Consider the following 13,697-nt stretch of genomic DNA (forward strand, 5'->3'; position numbering starts at 1 on the left):
ATAGGTCTTCAAAAGGCGACCATGCTTGTCGTCAGAGGCGACTAACGGGATCGGGTGGTCAGGCTTGCTGACTTGGTTGATGCATGTCATCGTATCCCAATTACATGGGTCGATGCTAATGTTGTCAATCACTGGATTGTCTGGTCAAGACTCGAAATACAGACCGCCGTCATCTAGCTGTAATGTTGCTGAGTGCTGCATTAAACAACAAACTAACAAACGTTTTACTATTCGATCATAAACGATCGCTTACACGGGATGTGACGATACAACTCGCAGTTTTACCTCATTGGCATTGTTTCTCAAGTCCGCCCTGCTAATACTGATTTCATTACCAGCTTAATGTGCGAGGAAAACCTAAAGGGTGTACTGGAAGACCGAGGGTCACACATTTGGGACTCGAACCAATGAACAGCGAGACCCGGAGGCAAGACGACTGGTGCATCTCTGTCCAACGACTTGTTGTGCCTTTAACCACTGACTGGCAGTGTCCCTACACCAAAAAGCATTCGGATGATATTTTACTTTGTTAAACACAATGTCATAGTTCTTTCTAATTCTTCTATTGTTAATGTCATTTATGGTACACGAGGGGGCAGGTGTGGTCCATTCGTCGACGGCACCAGGAACCTAGGATTGTTGGTTCGAATCCCTGTTCGCCCGGATTATGTTTCTAAGTCTGTCAGCACCATACCCGTGCTCGTGGGTTTCACCGAAGTTGTAAACGTCTGTAGACCTGCATCACTTCGGGCTTTCCTCCCACGTATTCTGATATAACTGGAATACTGTTAAAAGCGGCGTTAAACCCAACTCACTCACTCACTGTGGTACATGAATGATAGATATTTTATTGAAACAGTATATATATTTTCATTCACAAGCTATTCCCTTTACTTCCAAAACCAACACCCTGTATATCGCCATGCACTTGGAACCAGCAAATTTCTTTAATAATATTTCAAATGTCTTATTCAAATTCAAGGCTTCAGTAAAGCTTTCATTGTGGTAAACAAGAGGAGGACAATTCCTAATTGATTCACAAAATTTGTTCGATGAAATTCCCTATTTTGACATGTACCCGAAGGGTCCGGGTTTTATCAGGTGAACGTTTGACTTGCCTTTGCGTGTGTTTGTGACGGGTACCACCGGTAGGGCAGGATACGATCACCTTTTCGCGAACACCTATTTGATCGTGATTCATAAACACATGCTCATGACATAGTCAGAATCGTTCATTGGACTATTTATATCAAATGTATGACTGAAAGTAATTCCTTTCACATATGAATTCCAATTATCAACATACTGGTCTGAGCAATGTAACCATTTTGTAGTTTATTCTAATATTCTAATTGTTATCATACAATATGTAAATATTTTCAAATAAAATACATGGTCGTAATTTTAAAACAAAACACTGATCACAGAAAAGATGCCCGGTTTCATTTTGGCAAAACCTATGGTTAAAGAACAATATTTTTATATCTCAAAGTACAAGTGGGTCCCAATCCGTTCACGAAACTTGCCGCTGACACAGCCACATTAACGTATCATGCTACCACTATGCTCGTTTTACCGCTGACCCATTACGAAAACATTACGGAAGCCGAATAATTAGAAAGAATCTAACTCATCTCCTCTTAACAATACAATTACCCCTTCGTTTGTTGTGTTATCACTGGTATCCTGGTTTAAGTCCCATGAGAAACGGTCTTATGTCCGCCAAAATGCAATGATTTGCAGTGATTACTGTGTTTCACCAAAGAACGTCTGGGAGTCGTCACTGGAATGTTTACCTTCTTGCATGTTGCTGCCAAGAACATGTTGTCTTATCACAAACTCTCTCCCAGAAGAGGACTTAGATTTGTATCGTTGATCCTGCAAATAGTCTTGGGGAAAATGTGATCGATGAATAAATCAGATAATGGTGCCATCTCACCGTCAGCTCCGAGGTTTATAGGGATTTCTTCGTCGAGGTTGTGTTTTAAGTGATTAATCAATGGTCATGATTTGAGTAATGGAAATACCGTTATTAGTAATAGTATCAGGTTATTTCCAGTGCATGCTTTAAGACTGACAACTGACAGATAAGTAGATCAATGGACTGGCTAACGCAATGATTGAAACAATAATTGACAGGCCGAATTACGAAATTGTCATCGAGTTGTCGATGTGACGTCACATCCATTAATTGAAGTGGTTTCCAACCATTGCGTTGCAGTCGACTTAATAAATATATTGGGCATTTAAAAGCATTAAAGGCTGAATTAGTTGTGTTGCAAACACCCTTCATTTCATAGTTAGAGAAGGGTCAGTTATTGTTTTTCCATTTGTACAAGTAACATCAATTGTGTGTATATTTAGGCTGTAGGAACAGAGCCTAACCATCTGAGTTTATCTTTCAGGTTTTGTTGATCATGCGGAGCGTGATGAAAGTAAGATGGTTTGTTTGTTTGTTTGTTTGTTTAAGGTCACACTTATCAATATGACAACTTTATGACAGTGGTCTGTAAATTTATCGAGTTTTGGCCTTAACGTCCACTGATTGCCATCATGAGCATTTAGGATATGATGCCATTCATCAATCAAGTCAGCGAGCCTGACCATCCGATCCCGTCAGTCACCAGATACTCATGGGTTGCTGCAGACCAATTCTTGCTCGGATTGCCACGTGATGTGATGAAGGAGCTAAGAGGAACCATGTTAACTCATATAGGAATGTATGTCACTAACGACTCAAATCAAAAGGAGTCACTGTGTATGTTGGATGGGTGGATTCCAATCGCCTTGATAATATTCCTCTAATCACCCGTACTCGTCGCTTCCAGCCAAGGGTAAGACAATGGCATGGTTGTGAGTGGGAGGGGTGCTCGGCTGTGACAAATTAATTTTGGGGGGAACCCACAACACATTATATTTCAACACATTCAACATGCCCAGTGAAATAGTTGGTCCCTTTAAGTTTGTTCTGCAAGACTTCGGGCTTCCTACCAAGCTAGGGGCAGTCGGGTAGCCTTGTGGTTAAAGCGTTCGCTCGTCACGCCGAAGACCCGGGTTCGATTCCCGACATGGGTACAATGTGTGAAGCCCATTTCTGGTGTCCCCCGCCGTGATATTGCTGGAAGATTGCTAAAAGCGGCGTAAAACCATACTCACTCCTACCAAGCTGACATTGCGATCTCACTGAAATACTGTTCAAAGTGGCGCAAAACCTAACTCACTCACGTATTGACCGAGGTGACAGTCAGTCAATCACAGTGAGCTATTACCAAACAAACACTATCCAACAGGATTGATTGGTAAAGGTCTAGTAATTTTTACATGTAAATCAAATATAAGATTCGTAACATTCGCTGACACATCCAAAGATGAAGATGTACATATCAATAGCAGTCTTACCAGAGATGGAAACCGTACCAAAGTTAATTAGTCCCTCATGTAGGAGAAAACTAAACATAAATCACAACAACAGGAAGGAAAGCCATCGCGACTCCCCTGACGTACTACCCATGGAAGTCAATTAGAAACCGCCGATGAATACTACTCGGAGCTAACGACACGTTAAAGTGGTTCTAAAAAAACTTGTTCCGTCGGCAACGCCACTGGTCTTTGCTTTAAAGAATTTCAAAACAGCTCATTATAAAATTACTCCATACGGTTCAAACCTAGAGTTAATGCTGGTGAATTTAGTGCACAGGGTTTTGTGATATTTTTTCTTGATCATTTCTGTATCGAATAACGGCGACTTATTATTCAAATACAAGAAGAAATATTGCTACATGCATTCTCGTTGAATCTGAGTGTTTTCAAGTGATCAATCTCTTAAATACCACGTGTTGTATACGACCCGTGAGGATCCGGGGTAGAATAGGTCTTCAGCAAGCAGGCTATGCATACCATAAAAGGCGACTATGCTTGTCGTAAGAGGCAACTAACGGGGTCGGGTGGTCAGACTTGGTTGATGCATGTCATCGTAACCTAATTGCGTGGATCGATGCTCATGATGTAAATCACTGGATTGTCTGTCCACACTCGATTATTTACAGACCGCCGTCATATAGCTGGAATGTTGCTGAATGTGGCGTTAAACAACAAACAAACAAACATGTGTATTAGATGTCACAATGACAATTCTATACCATAGCTTCCCCACAGAAACTGATATTGTCAGTTTATGGTGCCACCACGGACACGCATGAATGGAATATAGTTTTTCCTCAATCGGAATAAAGTATCCTATTCAGATCCGAAACGGTTGCGGTGCCACAGGGACGCTTGGTACACGAGCTTGAATTACAATAAAGAGATACCAAATTGACACAAATTGCTATCCCCTTCTCAGATTCATCTGCCACAGATGGAGGTCTACAGTATATTAGGCACTGTAGCCTCCCGCTATATTGATTTAACGAGACACATTGTTAGCCAATTCAAGCGTACGGCGCATAAGAAAAGTAAAAGAAACCAGGAATATGAAAACTTGTCCAATTTGTCTCCCGAAATGGAAGGTCTTGGTTCTGACTACATCGTGTAATGACCGGGAATTGAACCCAAATGAGGCATATGAAATACAGCGATACCGGTACCTTCCTCACAAAGCCCGGAGCAATCAGTTGCTTGGGGGTCTTCACAAACTGATCAAATAAATGCAAATGTAGGTTTTTGTCTTCTTTTCAGTGTTGATTAAGTCAGATAGCTGAATTGTTTTCTTCATGGTCGGTATTGTAAATACAAGATACATTATAGCCTGTCCTCCTTCCTTTGTAATATTGATGCTACGTTGAGGTTGGGCTTTTGTCATATTGAAGCATTTTGTATTTTACTCATCGTTGCTTCGAATCGGCATCATCGTAATTGACATTTTTTTAAAGATGAATGCAGTATGGTATCGTGAATACTGGATCTAATACCGCAGTGTGACTAAACAGCCTTATTGAATAAATGTCTTATTTATCTCAGTGCTTAATATAGCAAAAGTACTCGAACAAGATAGAAGCCGACCGCCCCAGCCGAATCGTTTTTACTGGTGCAAAACTAGGTTACAGAACGCCAAGAAGAAGCAGCAGCAGCAGCCCAGTCAACCCCCATCCAGTTTACAAACCAACCAAACTTGCCCTATCATAGGCATAGAACCCATCCGTCGCTATATGGCTGAAAAAATGCAGATGCAACGCTAAATTTTAACTCACTCACCCCATAGAACCCATCCAATAATATCTTGGGCGTACCAAATCAAGTCTACTCTCTTTGAGTGTGAGAAAGCAACAGGATGGCCAGAAATACCACGAATAAATGCAAACATTGAATCAGCATTCGAACAAAGCCATGTCAATGTATGCATACATGTCAGAGCAGAGTATTTGCGACCAGCTTCGGCGACTGAAGTTGCATATGCGCTGTGACCCTGGTGAGCTAACTGCCAATCCTCCCCAGGCGCGTTTGTTTGAATCCAACAGCAGCAGACCCGAAATTGCAAATGAACGTTCGCATTGTTTACTCTAACTTACCTGATGCAGTTCTCACTGATGGACCCACAGATGGGCTCACAAAATGAAATCCCTGATGTCTCGAAGATTTTGAGTTTTCCCCCTAATCCGACCCCGCTTCTGTCAATGATCTTTCTGATGATCCCTTGTGTATTTTGTTTTATAATCAAATCTGTGATTTACTGATTGAGAAACGGAGGCCAATAACACAATTTAACTGATCATCTCTACAGAATCAACTTCATTAATCAAATGACATTATTTCTGTTGCTCTCAATGCGGACTGCTCTTTGCATGACATTAACTGTTGCGTGTATGCTGCTGCTCGAACATTGGAGGAACTCCATACAGTTTCATGAGATAATGAACCCCAAACAGGTAATAAACAAAATCATCAAAATGAAAACCGGTTCCAAATTAAACTAAATGAAACAAGGAAAATTATACCCTGGATAGAAGTTTGCTTGAAATTACGTTCCTCGGGGCAATCAATGTCAATTGATCAATTTGGAAACAAAAAGAGAAACTTCTAAATCAAATTCTTGATTCTCTGAAATCAAAGTTCCAGGTTTGGATAGAAAGAAATAGAATAAGATCAAGGACAAGAAAAAAAAGTTCATTAAACAAAATAATCTGTTCATATTTATTGAAAACATTTTTACAGGCAATTTTAATATAACTAATGGCACTGGTGAGAAAAGACCCATCATGGATTCCAGTGAAAGGTTTTGGAAACAGTTGTGGTTCATACCCGGCAACTCTAACTTCGAGCAATCATGAGTAGATGTTTACCATTATATTGTACATGACAAAATAAGGTTACCATATTTGTGTTTCAGTACACCTGATTGCCTGAAAAATGTAATTAAAAAATCCAAATCTAATACGGCGCCAGGACCTGATGGTATTCGAAACCGGTATTGAAACTGTTTTCTTGTATCCATTACTTCACTGTTATAATTTAATTTTGGATACAGGGGATGTTCCGCCTTGGCTGTGCAAAGGTCGAACAATACTTCTCTCAAAGAAGGGTGATTTGACTGATCCCCAAAACTTCCGCCCTATTACTTGTCTGAATTCACAATAAAAAATAATTATAGGGTGTCTTACAGGTCTTGTGTCATAGCACTGTGCTTCCAATGACATTATTTACATGGAGCAGAAAGGAGCCAGAAAGGAATGTTGGGGTTGCAAGCATCAACTGTTGGTTCAAAAAGTTACCCATGAAGACGTTAAAACTCATCACCGTAACCGCTCAATTTGTTGGATAGACTACAGAAAAGCTTGTGATTCTGACCTCACGAATGGCTTTTTGAAGCTACTGAAGGCCTTGACCTTCCGAGCAACTGCTTGTTATACTCAAGTCTTTAATTAACTGCCGGTCAACTCAACTTCAGATGTATTCACATGGGCGGATGGTATCTTCGGAACCCATTTCTATTAGAAGATGAATAATTCAGGGCGATTCTTTTTGTCCTTTGCTTTTCACTAAATCCTTCAAGCTTTTTGCTCAGCAAGAGCAATGTTATCATCATGGACCCAACTCGTGGGAGGAGTTATGGACCATCTTGTGGAATGTCAGACCTACACATACATGCCCTTAGGGATGCAGATGAGAGACAAACTCCAGAATGCCTTTATCAAAGACAAACTACGGGCAGAATAGGAGGGATGGTCAAAGAGTTCTAAGCCTGACTAACCTTCAACTATAGGCCATAACAAAGTGTACTAGTCAATGCAGTACATTGTTTGAGTAGTTCAAGTGCATTTGTCTGTTGAGGCCGTATGTATATTAGTGACAGCCAGTTGAACGTGATAGGGGTCCAAATGGACACAGAAATGGAAAAGAACGAGCAGTCATCACGTAAATAAATGAAGATTTAATCGAGGAGGTAGAAAAACGACAGATTGACGCACAACCATTGCTGAACTTGAGGAAGACACGGGTCTAAGCCATGGATCAACTGATACTATTATTCATTACTGATGAATACGATTTCTTCTCGTTGAGTGCCAAAGTTCTAAATTCTGATCTTAAGGAAATAAGAACTGACATTGTCAGAGAAACGTTTGAGCTAATTGATGAGACTTTTGTCAGTTAAAAAAGCGACGAGTAACGAGTGATGAAGCATGGGTCTACAACTATGATCCCGAGGCAAAACGTCAATCCATGGAATTGCACCATTCCCCTTCTCAGGCACCAAATAAATCCAAGTCTTCAAGATCAGTGAAGAAAGTTATGGCCACTGTATTCTGGGATGCAAAGGGTGTGATCCTTGTTGTTTACTAAGAAAGTCAAAAGACGATTACCGGTACCTACTGTACTGATTTGTTTAATCGCCTGAGAGATTATATCAAAGAAAAGCGGTGAGGAATGCTGACTGCTGGAGTCCTACTATTTCATGACAATGCCTCTTCGACTTGCAAAGGCTGCTGTGCGACAATGTGGGTTCTTCATCCCCCATACTCGCCAAACCTGTCACCAAGTGATTTCCACCTGTTTCCCAAACTGAAAGAACACCTTCGTGGAAAACGCTATGACGACAAAGATAACTTCAAAGCTGCCATGAATGGGTTTTTCAGGACGGATTTAGAAAACTTCTTCATGGCTGGAAGCTTCACTATCGATATGAGAAGTGCATTGAACAGCAGGGAGATTATACTGAAAATAAAATTAAAAACACTTTCACAATTGTTGGTTTTGTTTGTTAAGCTTAAAACCCTTTGACCAGCCCTCGTACAAATGTAGACTTGAGAAAATCCGGAGTTCATCGCTGAAAGCTCGCAATAAAGTTAAAGCCTCAAATACTTACGCTGTACCCGTCCTTTCGTATTCTTTTGGTGCTGTTGATTGGACGAAACAAGACATTCAGTGTATTGACAAACTCACACGTAGTTTCATGTCAGACGATAGATCCCACCAGCCTCGCTCTTCCCTCAGTCGCTTATGTCTACCAGTTATGTTGGACGGCGTGTTTTGATTCACGTCGGGGCTCTACGTGATAGCATTGTATTGTGCACTTTAGCACACATTTATTTGTCTGATGAACCTCTTGTGAAGCATGTCAAGACAACAAGGCATTCCACAGTGTTTTTCTAACGAGCCAAGGATGGGGGTCATAATCTCAATGTCAATGTTGATTTTGTTGAAGGTTCTGTATATCTGGACGGTACAGAGATGAGTGTCAACCCAGCGAAGTGTCATATCAAATCGACCCAGCTTTTACCAGACAGGTTTTCTGAACGACCACTGCATCAAGTTTCTTTGTACAGTGTTTTGGGAAGACCAGCAAACCTGCAGAGTCCTCTTGGATGAAGTCAGCTGGCCTGAAAAGTAGGCTTTCTGTTTCCTGCTCAGTACCAATCACTTCACACTCGAAACCGTCAATGTGTGATTTTGGAATATGCAGAGAGCGTCATGGAGAATGATGAATACAAAATTCTTTGGAATAGGCCCGTTTTCAGCATCAGACGTATCCAGGCCAACAAACCTGATCTTCGCTTTCGAAATACCACGCTTGCATCCCAAGTACCAAGTTGTCCGACTCCCCATTGTTCTCGTTGCCTTAGGTTTGATACCTCCCAATCTGTTGACTGACATTGGGAGAGTACCCGGGTTTGCTACAAGGAATACAGCCCTTCTGTCAATCTGGGTAATGCAGAAGGCTGCAGTGTTGGGAAGTCTTCACATTCTCCGAAAAATTCTGGGTGGGTTCGACTTGTCCCATTTGCTGTCTGGGTTGCGTGTAGAGGGGGCAAGGGCCCTGAACTGATGATGAACCTAACCAGCCTGACTGTGCCAAGATCACCCAAACCCTCTTTGCTACATTTTTTATTTTAATCTGTAAATTATTATTATTATTATTATTATTATTATTATTATTATTAGAAGAAGAAGAAGAAGAAGGCTATGTCTATTCCGCAAAATTGCGGGACATTACTGCAATATTATTACTGATAACTCTTGACATGTATTATGATCAGAGATAAGCGATATCGCTCGGAAGCTTAATTTGTTATCACCTTTACGACCTACACATATCATGATCAATGCCATTATCTTGTTGTCACAGGTATGCCAAACAGTTTTTAAAATATATGTAATTGAATTATAAATATTAATGTATCTACCCTGCTTTCATTTCCCACTGCACCCCTTTCCTTTATATTTGTGTGAGATTCCAGTGTAATTGAAGCCCTATTTTAGCCACGTCCTAGACAGCCACATACCTTGTTAATTGTTTCCCATCATTCCATTTCCTGTTGGTAATCCCTAAGCCCTAACGTGACATACATACCAAATCGATCGTATTTCAATTTGCACGTCTTCTATCAGAATAACGTTAGTTCTAACAAGCTTGATAAAGCGTGGTAGGCAATTAGTTAACATGTGAATTTCAAAACAGTGGTAAACTTCCATCCCGAAGAACACGCATACACAGTGCCATACATCCCGTATTGTATTGATTCTATTCTACTTTGTATGCATCTTTCATTATTGTCCCAGTGGTGATGCTAAACTTCCAGTTTATACGCATTGTCTGACAGAACTGATGGGTCTGTGTGACGAGTGCTTGATTTAGATATATTACTTGGAGACATGTATTCCGATATCATGTCAAACCAAGTCTGTTAACGTTATTTACTCACAGATTATACACATGAGCCCTTTATTTAAAGTGTATAGGACCATGGGCTACGTACACGCGTACATACTGGTACAGTGATGTTGGATGGTATTAGAGTCCCTTCAGTGTACCTATCTCTAACAGGGGATGTTACACAGCAAAAAAAGTGTAGGTTTCCGTCTTCCGGAAACCTTCCTGATACCTACCCATTTTGGATCCGGCCCGGATACCTTCCGGGAACCTTCCAAAAAAAGATGTCAAAATTTGGGGTTGCATTTTGTTCAGTTAAGTGTGAAACACATAAAAAAATTATCTTGAAAATACCAAGAAGTTTGAAGGTTACTGAAGGTTTCCGGAAGGTATCCGGGCCGGATCCAAAATGGAAACCTAACTTTTTTTGCTGTGTTAGTTCGTCTATTAGAATATACGTTCACGGTCTATAAGTTTATAGACGTCATGGTTACTGGAAGATGTATGATCACGAACACAAGGTATCACTCTCTGATAGTGACTCAAAAACATCTGCTCGTGCTGTTGGCGGAATCGTACAATGGACTTTTAGCAGACATTTCTTATGATGAAAAAGTTGTTTTTTGTAGATTTTATTATATCGCAGGGGGAGAAACCACAAATGGACTATAAACGTTGTAGCCGTATGAGGAAACGAACCCGGACCTTAGGCGTGTCGGGCGAACGATTCAACCACCTGGCTATCCCACCGCCATTACAGCAGGAACACATGGGTGGCGGCTTTGTTGAAGACGAAGAATCTTTACACGAAGTTGTCATTTTACTCGCCAACATCAATAACCAGATAATCAGAAATTGGTGGATCAAGGTTACACCATTAAGGGCCCCAGTAGAGTTTTAAAAAGGCTTATGATACACATGTGGAGGACATTTCCAAATTTGACGCATCAGTGACAAAAATTATGTCGGACGAAATTCCCTACTTTGACTTGCTCACCTTTTCGCGAACACCTGGTATCATCACTATTTGATAGTGAATCATAAACACATGTTTGTGATATAGTCGGAATCGCGCAATCGACTGTTTTTGGCAGATATTTCTTATGAATATGGAAAGTATTTTTCCTTTTTTTTTTTATACATCATAGAGGTTCCGTCCCCTCAAACGATGTATCATTTACAAGATGCATTTGTAGTGCTTTGCAACCATGAGCTACACACAGGTTCACCAAAACTGACGACAATTATCCATAAAGGAAAGGTAAGCTCAGTTAAAATATCGCTATATATATATATATATATATATATATATATATATATATATATATATATCCCCGGCCAATTCAGAGACGTTAAAAGTTAGTACTTGTTCTTTCCCTACCTGACACTGGCATTAAGGATCAAGGTGTAACATGGACTGGTCGTCTCGGAGATAGTATACTGTGTCTGAGTCGGGTATTCATGTTATACTGCCCCATCTCTCACTGGGCTGGCACTAGAACAAGCAGACAGATTGGGCGTGAGGCAAAAACGTGTGACCATAATATGAATACATTAAACTACGGTTATAACGAAGTAAAAGGGGCCTCTAATTACAGTTCGTTATAACCGTAGTTCGTTATACGCATATATACAGCCCATAGACAGCAAATGGACGGGAGCAAAAAACAGTTCGTAATATCATTATAACGTAGTTCACTGCAGATAAATGAATATCAGGGACGACAACAGGTATTCGTGACACACAGGGCAGGTAGGTGTATCGCCGTAAAGGGCCAAGGTAAACATGTTTACAACTCTGGATGACTACAGCTCGTGTCCATACACACAAACACACGCAGTCACAAACTCTTGCAACGAAAATATACCCTCCCAGCGTGCCTTGCAGTGTACACATACGTGTGGCCCCGATCACCGGCGCAGTTAAGGAATGTCGTACGATCCAAGGCCCGTGCCTTTATCGTCAAGGGGAAAACCTCTTTCCTGATAAGGTCGCGAGGTCGGGACGGGATAGCATATCATTATATCATTCTAGGACAAGTGAGACAAGTAGGACTGACAATAATTGACATTTACTTTCTTAATCTTTGAGAGCTATGCAGAATATTCCGGCTTACCCGTTTAACAACTCTGCTATTGGTCGCATGATGAACTGTGGACTGTAGTCTCTGAATATTGATAGCTGCATGAATTGTAGTAACGTAGACTTTGATCTGTAAATATTTTGCAGCCACTTATAAAAGCAGATCGTGGATACAATCAAGCGTTGTTATCTGAGAGATATCGTATTTCTGTGCACGAACTTTGGCTGTTGACACATTCCAGCGTTAACTTCACTTCAGGGCACAACAAGGGACAACACTGTTGCGTTACTTGTGGTGACAGTTGCATGGAGAGTGAGTGAGGTTGTGAGCCGAAATTTTGCAGCTGCAGGAGTCACGAAACATAGACTTCATTCTTGCACCTATGTCGGAATCTAGGGTTAACATCGTGAACACTGTACCATAGCAGAAATGCTATACACAGCCATACAAAACGAAATCGACAAAAAAAGCCTTTCCATTAGCATATGAAACCGCTGCTAAAACGACAGTGTCTTGTTCGATTTTGATTATAACATAGGCTAAAAAGGATATGTTTATTGTTCTGAGAGCATAAATCACTTAAAAATCAAGTTATTTAAATTATCCAAAAATATGTCAATTTCCCGTATCGTATGGATCATACACTGTTACCCACAAGACAACATTCTTGACAACTGACAGTGTTTTAAAGGGTCGGGTTCTTTGTTTCAATCAAAAATTAAAATAAGTCCCTACCGCCCTTCTCACTTTTGACAAAATTGTGCCCGAGACAGCCATATGCATGTGTTTATAAATCACTATCTAATAGTGATTATACCAGGTGTTTGCGAAAATGTCAGTTCATGTGGCCTTAGCGTACCGGCCACAAGCTCATGTCGGAGTCATTTGTTCACCTGAATAAACATGGAAAAGCGATAGTTTCTATATACTTTTCACAATCCATGCAATAAAAAACAGGGAGAGACAAAGGACGGTGTATATCATGTGGTCACTTTATGACGCATTGGAATATATATCTATCATTGCTGACCTGTGTTTCTTTCTATCCTTTCCACTTCTGGCAGGATAGTGTATTGCATTGGTATGGCTAAAATGGAGGAAAGTAACATTCTGGATATATCTTACTATGCAAATGAAATATTCACCATGTTTTGACTTTTACATCCACGTCAACTTGTTAATGTCTCATATCTTTGTTTTAAAGAGCTCTCCTTGAAAGTATCGACAATATTGTAGCCTTAATCCCAGTTATGGTGTTGTTACAAAGGTTCGCCATCATACCGTGTCCTTTATATAAGGGGTGGCTGACAACGTTCGAGCCTAACTATGACGGGCTGCGTTGATGAAGTTGGTTGCCCTTTTAGAAAAGTAGGTCCACACACTTCTACAAACTATGCTGGAGTGCCTGGATCCACACGGTGTAGAAGGCTTCCTGCTGTGGACTAAAACGTCATTATCAGCAGAAATATCCTCATTTGCATAATGATTTTTGTTAATATTGGAAGTAAAGGAAATAGCTTGTGAATGAA

At 40.6% G+C, this 13,697-nt stretch overlaps 1 protein-coding gene across 1 annotated transcript in view; it reads right to left on the reverse strand.

Annotated features, from left to right (window-relative positions):
• LOC139463424 (membrane-associated transporter protein-like) overlaps window positions 1-12,248 on the reverse strand; it is a 58,264-nt gene extending 46,016 nt beyond the window's left edge. Inside the window, exons 1-2 of the mRNA XM_071244683.1 lie at window positions 12,202-12,248; window positions 11,466-11,579 (exon numbers count right to left, since the gene is read on the reverse strand). The gene's annotated coding sequence lies outside the window, so the exon portion shown is untranslated. The remainder of the gene's footprint in view (window positions 1-11,465; window positions 11,580-12,201) is intronic.
• Between the last annotated feature and the right edge of the window lie 1,449 nt (window positions 12,249-13,697).

The sequence above is a fragment of the Haliotis cracherodii genome, unplaced genomic scaffold, assembly GCF_022045235.1.
Source record: "Haliotis cracherodii isolate W230 unplaced genomic scaffold, xgHalCrac1.p SCAF_16, whole genome shotgun sequence".
In the NCBI taxonomy this organism is placed as follows: Eukaryota; Metazoa; Mollusca; class Gastropoda; order Lepetellida; family Haliotidae; genus Haliotis; species Haliotis cracherodii.